The 13,288-nt window shown below is 40.9% G+C and overlaps 1 protein-coding gene across 3 annotated transcripts in view; it reads left to right on the forward strand.

The window, feature by feature from the left end:
• Window positions 1-13,288, forward strand: part of SORCS3 (sortilin related VPS10 domain containing receptor 3) — a 603,968-nt gene that overhangs the window by 478,531 nt on the left and 112,149 nt on the right. The window lies entirely within an intron of this gene.

Below are 13,288 nucleotides of genomic sequence, written 5' to 3' on the forward strand. Positions count from 1 at the left end.
TTAGACTTAATAAAGCCCAGGACTGCTGTACCCCCTGCCACCCCTTCAGTGCCACACCATCTCCTGCCACCAATGTGTCTCTCTTCTAAGGAGGACTGGCTGGCCTTAAATTTAGGCCCCTCGAGTAAATTCTATGCTTTGACTACTAGCTTGAGTCCCACCTGCTCCAGAAAAGCTTCTCTGACCATATTGGGTCTCCCTTACCCCAAGAAACAGTCTGTCCCATAGAGCGTAGCACTTTCTTATATGCTTTGGAGCATTTTCCACCAAGAGAGTTAGGCCAGTTGGTCCTGCCTCCTCACCTAAGTTGAACACAAAATGAGGACAGTTGCTTTGTCACTTATATTTAGTTTTATTTATTTTATTTTGCTACTTTGTTTAGAAAAGTAGCAACAACATGTTAAGTACTCAACAAATGGTGACTTAATGAATCCTTCTCTGTCATATGGAACCCATCACAGGGTTGAGTACATAGTGGGGCTCAGTAAAATCATGTCGACTGGTTAAGTATTGGCTCTGTCACCATTAAACTCCAATAAACCTTATTCTGGCTGACGCAGGCTTTCAGAATAGATTCCTACAGACTGCTTACAGAAATCTAAATGTTTGTTTACCCCAGTAGTTATGGACTTAAAAGCAGAGTGGTTAACTTTTTTTAAAGCAGAAACTCTGAAATGAAGAGACATATATCCTAGTTAGAATGGTAATGGGAACAGAACTGGACTTAAAACTCTCCTCAGTCAATGCTTGGCCAAATTCTTTGTCAGTACTATTGTTTATACAACAATATAATGATCTTAAATAGAAGGCCTCGGAAAAGGGGTTCTCCTGGGAACCTGGCTTAGCTAAGTTGATGTTGAGGACTTACCGGGACCCTCATGGAAGGGGAACAGGGAGTTTCTGATAAGTCATGACAGCTCCATCAAGCACTGGAATAAACCCCCAAGACAAGCCGTCCCCTCAAAACACATCGTGGAAGTTGGGCAATGAATAGCAAGAGGGAAAAGACGAATGGGAAAGGGCTGGGAAAAGCAGAGCTTTAGACGGTAATGATGATTAGCCACGCTGCCACTCGGTCTCTCCTGGGCGCCCCAGTGAGGAGAGTTTGAGTAAATCCTCTAAGTGTACCTGCAGGACAGCTGTGAGATGCTGGCTTGATTACATTGTACTGAGCCCCATTAAGCCTTCCTGTGGTTAATGATGTAGAAAGTTTCTGATCTCAAACAAAACTGAAACAGATCCTGACAAACAGTCCACTGAACAAAGAGGAATGAGGCTTTCTGTCCCTAGTACCTACTGAGACTAGGACAACATCTGCCTTTTTTGCTTTCATATCATCCAGAAAAGTTTTGGGGAATGCCAGCTATTCAGTGCTGATGGTAAGATCTTTAGAGTGGAAAAATGAACTGAGACATGGATCATTGTTCTCTTTTGTTAGCCTTTATGAATCCAGACAGCCCTGGGATCATATGGTGACCCTGCCACTCCCTGAGCTGCATGACGTTGGGCAATTCTTTAAACTTCTCTGAGACTCAGTTTTTTCCAATTGAAATCTGAAAATGGTAATATCTACCAAACTGAGATCCTGAGAAGATTAAAATAGAATTAAATAAAATAACATGCTGACATGCTGGACATAATTGGCACTCAAAGTAAATGTGAGCTCCCTTTCCAACTATGACAACAGTTCTTGCTAGTTTGGCTGGGTGGAAAGAACCTTCCACCCAAAGAAACATTGCTTTGGAAAAGCAAAATTATAGATTTCCAAATAATTGAAAAGACTGAGAGTTGAGTAGACAGTCTCACTCCTTTCATATAAATGTGTGTGATCCCCCGGACAACATATCCACCTTCCTGACCATTTAACCATATGAGGCTCCAGGATAATTAAATATCCCAAGTGCCACCCTTCCTGTAAAATACACTGCACAGCATACCTAATTCCAAGCCCTGTTCTCCTGCATGCAGAGACAATACTAATTAATGATTGCAGTCTTTCCCACTAAACCACAATAACACAGCCTTCTATGCAGTTATTACCAATTACTCAAAGGTGGTACAAAAAGTGAAACAATTTGACACCCCTGAGCTAGACATATCTCATCCATGCACTACTTACTTTATAATACATAGCAAATTGCACAACAATTCACTGAGATTAAAGGAAAACATTCCTTGCTTTTTTTTGGTCTAATAAACAAGAAGTAAGTTAACTCCATGGAGGCTCAGCAGATACTCTTGGGAAAAAACAGTTCTTAATAATTTATTAGGGGCATGCAAAGCAAGGCTCAGAATCAAAGATTGATGGGCATTCTGTTTAAAAAGAAAACCCTTTCTGGTGTTTCTTTGGCTCTGCTTTCTGCTGAAAGGAGCAAGAGACAATGGGGAGTCATCAGTATTAGGATAGCAGTTGGCACTGAAAGATCATATGTGATTACGCAGAGAAGGAATAGAGCTTGAGTGGAGAAGAAATCTAGAAAGAGCTCTGAGAAAAGTCCATATTTAAAAGATGCACAGAAGAGACACTTGTGTAGGAGGGTAAGAAGATGGTATGGGAGAAACAGGATGAGAACCTGGGCAATACATTATCGATGAAGCAAAGGGAGGAGACTGTTACAAGAAAGAAGGAGCAGCCAAGAGATTCAGATGCTGCAGACAAGTTAATTATTGGGAGGTGTGTCTGGATATACAACAAAGATATCCTTAATGAATTTGGCAAAAGCAAATTCAATGGAGTAAGGAGGGCAGAAGCCTGGCTCAAGTGGTATCTTCATTTCCTGGCTGCTCAAACAAGTAATGGACTGGCTTAAATAATGGGAATGTGTTAGCTGACGGCTTTGGGGCTAGGAGAAGTCCAACATCAAGGCATCATCAAGGTGATACTTTCTCTCAGAAGACTGTGGTGTTCTGGGACTGGCTGCCAGAGATCCTGTGTCCTTGGCTTTTCTGTCACATGGCAGTGCACATGTCAGTCTCTCCTGGCTTCTCTGGGTGTCATTGACTTCTTCCTATGGCTTTTTCTCCCGTGGCCTTCTCTGTAAAGCCTTCAGTAATAGGATTAAGACCCATCCTGATTCAGTTGGGCCACACCTCAACTGAAGTAATCTTATCAAAATGTCTTATTTAAATGGTTTTACAAAAAGAAAAAATAATAATAATAAAAAATAAAACCAAAAAAAAAAAAAAAGAAGTTTTCACATCTGCAGGAATGAGTAAAAATTAAGAACATGTTTTCTGGTGTACATACTTCCAAGCCACCTCAAGTAAGTTAAAGAGAGCGAGAAAGAGAAAACGTAGACAGTAAACATAGTTCTTTAGGAAGTCGGTTGTGAAAGGGAAATGTTTTGCTTTGTCTTAATTTATAGATGCTCATGATTTAAACATGTTTAAACCTGGATGGGAAGTCTGAAAAAGTGAGGTATAAAGTAAAGATATGGGGGAAAGGTGAGTAATCAATAGAATGAGATGCCTGCGAAATGGAATGGGGTTGAGAGGTTGAGGAACCTTACTTCTACGGGTAGGACCATACCTTCTAGTTTTCGTGCATAATTCATTCTACCTACAATACTGGACAGATAGTAGGGAATCAATACATATTTGAGAGTCATTCAGAGTTGTCTTAAGTTGGATTCTTCCCAAAAATAAAATCTGAGACAAGGACATTTATGCAGGTAGTTACTTTTGAGGAATGATCCCAAGAAACAGGAGTGGGGGAACTTGGAAGCAGGAAATGTAGAAAGAGGAAAAATCCTCTTACTGATTATAGGAGGCATTATTGATCTGGTTAGCACTGTAGACAAGTGGGGCTCAATACCACTGAGGACTCCTACAGAATGAGCTTCAGAATTGTCCCAGTGACACAGGAAGACAATTCTAGGCCCTGGCTTCCATTGGTCAAGAGTTGTCTCTGAATGTCTTCACTCCTTCACACTTCAAGGTTTGCATCTGCGCAGGAACTAAGTGTCTCTCGCAAGCATGCCATGTGAGCAGGAATTGGCCCAGAACAAAAAGCAAGAGATACACAGTACAGTTGAGGCAAGGTGATATCAGTGCTTGATATCAGTGCTTCCGTGCTCAGCTAGTTGCTGAGGCTAGAGTGGGCCAGAAGGCTGTGAGTTGGAATAGATAGGATGTTCAACACAAAGGTCAACGGAAAATCGATACTTCACAATCAGAAGTGATTTATTCATAAGGTATTTCAAACACTAACAGCAACTTCCACATCAAGCCGCTAAAATCATTATATCTATGGGAGACACATACCAGCCATATGATATTTAAGGAAACTCCATTAGTGCTGGCTGTTGGAAACACTTTTACATTAAAATTCTGAAAGCACTTCAAGAATGGTCACCTGAAGATGTCTTCATTGAATTTCTATTGAAGATCTTTTCTGTAATTCTGCCGTTTTCCTCTAAACCCCTATGTTGTAAATGTGTCCCTAATGATGAAATTGCTATTTATTTAACATTCAAAATCACTCCCATTAAGGCCAAATTAACATCACTTAAAATATCACCAAATTGTTTTTCTTTGAATAATTACTCTCTATTAATTTCTGCCTAAGGGCTTTTTTTTTTCAAAAAGATAATTTATAAAGGATACAGTAGCCCCACCATAGAGGCTTTTTACTCTCATTTTGGTGCATAAAGCAGGATCTTAAACCAAGTATCAAAACCCACGTGAGCTGGGGACCAAGAGGCCACAAGAGGTACTCAAGAGTTTTGAAGGATAATTAAACCCCTGCATACCCACAGTCACAAAAAAATCATTAGAAGTCTTCTTTTTCTGATAACCAGCACTACAGAAGCTATGTGGAAAGATTTATCATGCACACATGTCTATACATGAATTAAATCCATGAATAATTCAAAAAACACTAATTTGGGGAAAAGGTTTAGTAATCTTTTCTGTGAACGGCTTACTAAAACCCTAAAGAGTTTTCGTTTACAGCCTACGTAAAACAGTGAGACTGATTTTTGCATGTGGGTTAGTCTCTTGATTCTTGCAATGTATAGGAGTTTGCAGTTTTCAAAGCATTTCAAAGCCAATATTATCTCCCTTGATCCTCACAACCACCTTCCAATTCAGACAGGGCAAGTTGCAGGATTCCATTCAAGGGAGTTGAGGAAATTAGTGTTTTGGGAGTCAAAGCATTTTGTCCAGCATTCTCTAGCTGGTAAATGGCAGATCCTTGGATATAATCCAGGTCTTTAAGTTCAGGGCTGTTTTCTCCACATCAAACCACTAGCTACTTGAATCATAAACTTCGGAGTGGGGACCACGTCTTCATTCTCTGCCATGTGCCACTACACCCACATACTTCTAGGAGTTCAACAAATACCTTTTAATTGGCTACTGATACTTGCTAATAGTTCATTAGAACAGGCCTGATAACCCCTGTCTTCCTGGTAAAGAATGCCTGCAGACAGGGGCTGCCACATGCAAGAACCTGGGAGAACTGTAGGAAGGGCAAATTAGTCAGGCACACTGCCTGTGCCCAGCTGGCAGACACTAGTGTGATAAAGCAGGAGACAGGGAGGCACTGGGGACTAGTTGCTTGCTTGCTAATCTATCCTCCTTTCTCCTTTCTTTGCTCTCCCTTTACTTCTTCCTGCTATTTCATCTTTACTACAACTGCCATTAGATTTGGAACTAGAAGCAAAACATCTGTTACAAAAATAAAAACATTGGCTTTTTCCTCTCTATGATCCTTGGGTTTTCTAATTTCTTTCATCTCCATCATCTCATCCTCCTCCTTTCTTCTTTTCTTCTAATCCAGTTTGTCTGTGATGGGAGCATGAAATTAGCCACTTCCCACCACCTCTAGCCTTGTAAATTCTCGAGGCCAGGCAAAATTGCTTCCTCTTTGTTGTCTGAAAAATGTTTTCGAAAGGGCTGCACACCTTGGAATAATGCAGCGGTAATTCCACTGAATGGAATTAGACTAGAGAGTCTGCCATATCCAACGCTTTCTGTCCAATTCTCGAGAATAAACACTTGCAATTTTATTGCCTGCCCCAGGTGGTGATTGCTTCCAGATTGCGATATGGAGAAATAATCAAAGTGCTTTTAATATGATTGTGTTTATTATTTCATTGTGCTATGTAATGCTTCTCCTGTGTTTTTTGTATGTGTGGGAGGAAAGGGGTAGAAATGATGGTTTTCTTACTTCCTCTGAAGTATCTGAGGCAAGTCCTTATAAAGTTGACTGAACATGACTGTATCATCAGCCTTCTTCCACAGTTATTTTTTGTAGTTTTTCTTCCTGGCTAATTTTCTTTCGCATTGAATGATCTGTACTTCTTGGCAAATCAATTACATACTAATAACAGCTAACACTTACCTATGAGGTCAATACTGCTATTTTCTCCAATTCACAGAAGAGGAAACTGAGGCAGAGGTTATGTCATTTTCCCAAGATCTCCTAGCCAGTGAGCAGTGGAGTGGAGATTTTGACCGAGGCGGTCTGACCAGAGACTTCTTTCTCAGCCTCTGCACCATTCTGCCCCTTAACCATGAAGGAGCCACCAAACCGAAACTTTATTATTTGCCAGAGGCAAATTATGTCAGCAACTGTAAGGGACAGTGTGTAAGAGCACAAAACTCTAACACAGATTGTTGCTTAGAACATGTCTATTGAGTCATTGAATGAGCACAGAAGAAACTGGCAGCAAGGAATCTTAGGATCTTGGCAGTTAAGACCTACCTGCTGAGGAAACTGACTCAGGACATGAAGGGATGAAGAACTAGGGCTGTGAAATTTTTGAGTCCCTCCTTTGTGGCAGGCCCAGTGTTGGGCCTCCTATCGTGAGGGCACCTGGCAATTTTAGAGTTGAAACCGAGGTCCGCAGCAGTTAAGTAATGTCCCGAGGGTGTGTAATAGCCAGTAGGGGCTGAAAGGTTTAGAGTCCCAGTCTGAGCTTCAGGGCTCTTTGTTAAAATTCACAGTAAGAGCTAGATAAGTAACCTAAATAACACAAAGATGAAGTTTCTGGTAACCCCGTTTTAACTCTTGAGCTTCTTCAAGCAGAACTTCCTTCCTGGGGTAAACCACTTCTGTAAAGATAAATGAACAAATAAACAAATGATTGAATCAACAAAAGTATAATCAGATTTATAAGCAGTGTTGTGTAGACTTTTCTTTGAAAGTGTAGAGAGAAATGAAGTAGAATGTATCATACACCACACAGTACAAAATATGATAGAGAGACACACACACTGTTTCTTATGAGCCCCTTCAAGTCCCTCTTCTGGAACCAACAACTGTTGACCACCCTCCTGGATCTCCTTTCTTGCAGCCTCTTCAGCTTTGCTGGTGATCTTTTCCTTCCTTCAAGATCCCCCCCCCACCTTACTCCCACCTTTTCCCTTCATCCTTTCCCTGCTGTGTAGAACAGTTCAGCCGCATCCTGTTTGCCTAGTGTTACTTCCTCAGATCCACCTTCTCACTCAGCAAAGAAAACGTCCTTCAGTGTTGAGGACCCACTCTCCTCCTAAGGCAGTGGGAGCATAAATAACACCCATTATAGGCTACATATTACAGAGGGTGTGTGTGCGTGCGCACGCGCGCGCATGTGTGCACGTCCTGCTGCAGAGGGTAATACAGGGTTATGATTGCACCTGCGATTTCTGGAGTCTGATAGACATGACTTTGAATCCTGCCTAGCCTTTGCCAGCTGTGTGACTTTGCCTTCTCTATCTGTCTTTGCATCGTAACATGGAAACAGGATGAATATGGACTTTATCGCACCCAGCACTGGTTTTTATTCTAATTACGGAAGGAGCAGGACAGAACCACGGTGGCTCCAAGGCAGGAATTTTTCTGTTTTATGGCACCTGGTCATTCCCCCACTCAGGGCACCATGGCATTACCACTGGCCTTTTATTGCCACTCTTACATCTGACACACTAGACTTGAATTCCCAAAGAGATAATGAGATCACAGCCCTGTGAGTCCCATGGTACCTGACTCTGCCTGGGCACAAAAGTGCTGAATAAGCATTTGCTGATTGATTGATAAATATAACACAGGATGGAATTGGGGTTAGTAGCTATAATGAGATGTTTAAACATGAGTCATGCCCAAGGAATTATGTTAATTTACCCAGACCCTTAATTAATATGTGGATGGGTAGTTGGTAAGGAAGAATCTCTTAAAATTGTATTCCTGTTTCCCATGGGAAAGCACTTTCTCTTATCAGTCTGGTTTTCTATGTTTGCTATTGTCAACTACTCAAAGGATTACTTGAGAAAAAATTACTTATAAAAATCCATGCAGTTATCACCCCTTTGCATTTCTCTGATTCTGACTCATCAAACACAGTTTGAAGCAGCTAGGCAAAAATGAAAAGTGCTTGGACCTCCAAATCATAAGTTCTGGGGTTAGATTTGGGCTCTACGATTTAGTAACAAGGTAACCTAAAGTGGTCTTCCTGGACCTTGGGCCCCTTAATTCTAAAATGAGGATGTAATTAAACCTTGCTTTCAGGGTTATGGTGGGATTCATTAGAATAATGTCAACTCATGGCACAGAGTACTCTGCAGGTATTAGTTCTGATGACATGGTAATGGATATTAGGAGGGGAGTAAAGGCGAACAAGACACATTGTGTGCCTTCAAAGATGCAAGCACATAGCAAGAGACACAAAATGTCCCCGCTTTACTATAAATCAGGACAGTGGCTGTAAGTGCAACAAGAGGTCCACAAACAAAGAATTCTGGAAATTAAAGCAAGAAAAGATTAGTTCCCACTTAATTAAGGGAGATAGGGTTTCACTGAAGAGGTGACTTCCAAGGCAAGTCACTGCACAGTTTATGGATGCTGGAACCTCCTCATGATCTGGTTCAGAATGACTCCCTCAAAGTAACTTGACCTGAACTAGCCATTCTTTGGAAACATTCCAAGTAGATATTTTAGGCTTATACAGGACCGTATGTTCTAGTTGCTAGCTGCCAGAATGCAATATACCAGAGATGGGATGGCTTTTAAAAAAGGGGAATTTAATAAGTAGCTAGTTTACAGTTCTAAGGCTGAGAAAATGTCCCAATGAAAACAAGTCTATAGAAATGTCCAATCTAAGGCATCCAGGGAAAGATACCTTGGTTCAAGAAGACCAATAAAGTTCACGGTTTCTTTCTCAAGTGGAAGGGTACATGGCGAACACAGTCAGAATTTTTCTCTCAGCTGGAAGGGCACATGGAGAACATGCTAGCTTTCTCTCCTGGCTTCTGGTTTCATGAAGCTTTCCGGGAGGCATTTACCTTCTTCATCTCCAAAGGTCACTGGCTCGTGGACTCTCTGCTTTGTGTTGCTGCTCTCTCTGAATCTCCCATTCTCCAAAACATTTCCTCTTTTATAGGACCCCAATAAACCCATCAAGACCCACCCAAATGGGTGGAGACATGTCGTCACCTAATCCAGTTTAACAACCACCCTTGACTAAATCACATCATCCAAGGAGATGATCTGATTACAGTTTCAAACATACAGTATTGAGTAGGGATTATTCTACCTTTATGAAATTGGATTTTGATTAAAACATGGCTATTTTTAGGGGGCATACATCCTTTTAAACAAGCACACTATGCAATGGAATGGACATTGTCAGGACTTAAAGACCCAAGTTCAAAGCCGAGAACTTGCCACTTTAGAGCAGAGTGACCTTATGTATGTCAGTTAAATTCTTTGAGTTTCAGTTTCCTTATGGGTAAAGCAGGGCTGCATGGCTCCTCCTTCACAGGGATATTGGGTAGAGAGCAGATAGTGCATATGAAGTGGCAAGCCTTAAGGCCAGAGTCTCCAATAATGATGTTTCTGCAGACGGAGGACAGGAGAGGCATGGCATAGGGGGTATGGATGTGGAGGCAAGAGGCAGCAGTTGGCATTCACAGATATTCATGATCCTTTTGGAGAGGTGGCAGTGTTCTGAGAAACAGCTTGACAGATGGTTTAAATCCATCCACTGGGGTACTGAAATTCATCATGAGGCATGCAAATCCCATGCTGGCAAAGCTTTGCTATCATATCTAGCAGCCCACACCTATCTCCAAGGCAGGCTGGGAATCCCATGTCCCAAAGAAGCATGTCTACTTCTGCAGAAAATTAATGATTTGTTTGCCTTGCCCTTTCAGGATAATTAAGTAACCTGAAAATATCAATGAAATTTATTATTCTCTAAGCAGCTAAATGCATCTGCCATTCAACCAGTGTGGCTAAAGGCACTTCTGTTCTATAGCTCTACCAGTCCATTTCCTGCTTCTCTTTCTCTTTTTCTTCATTGTCTTTAGCCTGCAGTCTATACATAGCTATACCCTCCCTGGAAAGTCGTAATACCCGATAGAGTCAATAGAGTGGGTAAATCTGGATCATCAGCTTCATTTGTAGTGATGACATTAAAGCTTTGGTTCTTTGTTGTGTATACCACAAATCTATCATAATATCCTACCTGCTATATTTGTAGAGTATTTTACAGTGAATGAAAGAATTTTACTACCTTATCTCCTTTACTTCTCATAAGAAGTATGAGAGAAGGGTAGATATTGTTAGTTCCGTTTTATAGAAAAATAACCCTGAAAGTCCAAGAGATTAGTTGACATGTCTAATAAATGGCTGAATTGGAATTAGAATCACAGATATTACAGAAACCAGGGCGTTCCCCCTGGTTTCCCTCATCTCCTTTCTCACTATCTTTTTCTCCCTTGTAATTCATGGATACTGTAGAAAAGACAGGAACTAGCATTATTGACCTCATAGTGTCCACCCTGTATAAGCTGTATGATATCTCAAGTTAAACAAAAAAAAAAGTATGTAAGTGTAGGAAGACTAGATAAGCTAGATCCCCAGTAATACTTTTCTCTAACCCTTTATAAAAGCATTTCAACCAACAATTCACAAGGAATAGGGTTGTTTTTGAGAGAGGAAGTGAAGTATTTTTTTTCTAATGTTTTTTTACCATTTCTATTCAGGAGTCCCATGAGTAACGCCAGGTCTGGCATCCAGTTTGAGAATACTCAAAGTAGACTATCTGGATTTTAACTATGATTATGCCATGTGGGAGTATCCACATACCCCCACATTTTGGATTCTAGTGTGACAATCCAAGTTCATAACTGTCATTTTACTACACACTTACCCTCATCTCTCTATCTCTGAGAAACTGGGAGAGGAAAGGCAAAAAACTTCTATTTGGAAGGTCAATTGGGCAACCTAAGAACTTCTTTCCCTCCCTCCAAGCCATAACACAAAGACTGGAATGCAGAGTTAAGGGTTGAAGCCATAAATGGTCAGCTCTGTGGCTTTGTGGTCTCCATATATGGTCACCTCCAGGAAGGATTTTAGTACTCTAGTTCTGGTCAGTTTTAACCAAGTGCCATGTGGCTACCCCAGACCCTCTTGGAGCCTCCAGGTTGCATATGAACTTCCTCTAAGATGTTAGATTGATGTAGTTACCTATTCCTCTAATTCTGCAGGGAGAGTAATATGCATTGAGTACTTACTATGTTGCAGAACTTAAGCTATTTGTATGCTGTTTGTATTTGATTCTCATGAAAACATGTAGATAGCATTAGTATCTCTGTTTTCTGGAAGCAGAAGGTGAAATTAGGAAAGTTAAATTGCTTGCTCAAGGTCCCCAAACCAGCAGGTGACAGAGGTAATATTCAAACCCAGGTCTGGGGTCCCACTCAATTCTAAAAGGCTTAAAAGGAAGGGGAAAATCCCTCTCTGAGATGATGCATCTGGGCACTCAGCAAGTCAGTAACCTCATGTACTGGAAGAAACAAGCTCAGAGCTTCAGGCATACTAATTCCTCCTTAGTGTTGTGTCTGGTCTAGACACAAACTCTTAGTTCATTGCTCTTCTAATTCACCATTTTCCCTCTGCCTTGTTCATGCTCTGTTTGTCAGTGAAGCCTCAAAGAAGTTGCTGGACAGGGCAAGTGAAAATAAAACTTGCTTTGTCAGTATTTTGGGGCCAGTGAATGCACTGGCAATCACAGTATGTCTTTCCCCAGTACTTTCCTTTATAGATACACACACACACACACACACACACAGAGGGCAATATTATCTTCAGTGTTAGCAATCTTACCCTGACCCTATTCTTGCTGAAGCCATTTTGGGCTATATCAGGACCCAATAAAAGATTTGCATGCAAATCTTTGCAAAGAAAGCCGTGTTTTGTACTAGACCCACTCTTCCTAGACAGGCAGATAAAAACTGCATATTACACTAATATCATAGAGCCTCCAGGATATAAAATGAGCAAACACCAGTCTGACAAACTCAAAATTCTAAATCAAACAGTCTAGCAGAAGAGACAATTTGCTGGTAGGATGTCATGTTGTTCCAAATAGTGGGTACCATAGTTTAGATTTAGGCACGTGAGATAGTAGCTTAGCAAAGGACCCTTTGAACATGAGCTCAAGCTGTCAGAGGTGATATAACCTACCATGGAGAAGCCCCTGGGGACTAGCCTATCATTTATGACAACTTCCCAATGAGACCTTTGACTATTGACTTATAGCCAAGTATTCAAAAGCTTGCTTTTGTTCTTAAAAGAAAAGTGTGATCCTTGAAGGAATTATGTAGGTGGAGAGGGAGAGAAAGGCCTAACAACTTCAAGATTTATTTTAAATAATATGAATAGAATTAATGAGCAAAGAAATTGAAAAAGTTAATTGTGCATCATAACAGCTTGGCTGTTTCATTTTCTTTAAGGGAAGGAAACAAAGCAGAGGCTGTGTGAGAAGTAGCTAATGCATGCCTATAAAGGTGGTCATTTCTCTTGACTTAGACAAATTATTCACATCAGATTAGACCCAGCAAGTTCTTTTATCTGGAAAAAGATTCTAACTACCATTTCCTATGAAGGCAACAGCTCTTGTGTAAGTCAAATTTATTTCCATTATGGTCCTTTTTATTCACAAATTTGAACCACAGCACCGTTCACTCCTGTACAACAATAGAGCATTGATTTCTCAGAGTTGGGAAATTGGCTTGAACTTTTGCATAGAAAGATCTACCTTATTGATGGGCATCTTATCTGGGAGATTGGAAGTTGAGTGACATGGTATCTATTTCTCCTCCACAGAGAGGCATCAAGGGGTGGGGTCAAGCTGGGCTCATCTGAAGTTTGGAGGCTCCTCACAAAGCTTGAGGGACTGGTAGAAACTTTGAAGTCAGATAGATGGGGGTTCAAATTCCAGCTCCACCATTTAGTTGTTGTGTCTCTTTTATCGTATTATATGACTTCTCATTCCTTAATTTCCTCACCTAAGAATAGCAT

Source organism: Tamandua tetradactyla, chromosome 13, assembly GCF_023851605.1.
Source record: "Tamandua tetradactyla isolate mTamTet1 chromosome 13, mTamTet1.pri, whole genome shotgun sequence".
Classification (NCBI taxonomy): domain Eukaryota; kingdom Metazoa; phylum Chordata; class Mammalia; order Pilosa; family Myrmecophagidae; genus Tamandua; species Tamandua tetradactyla.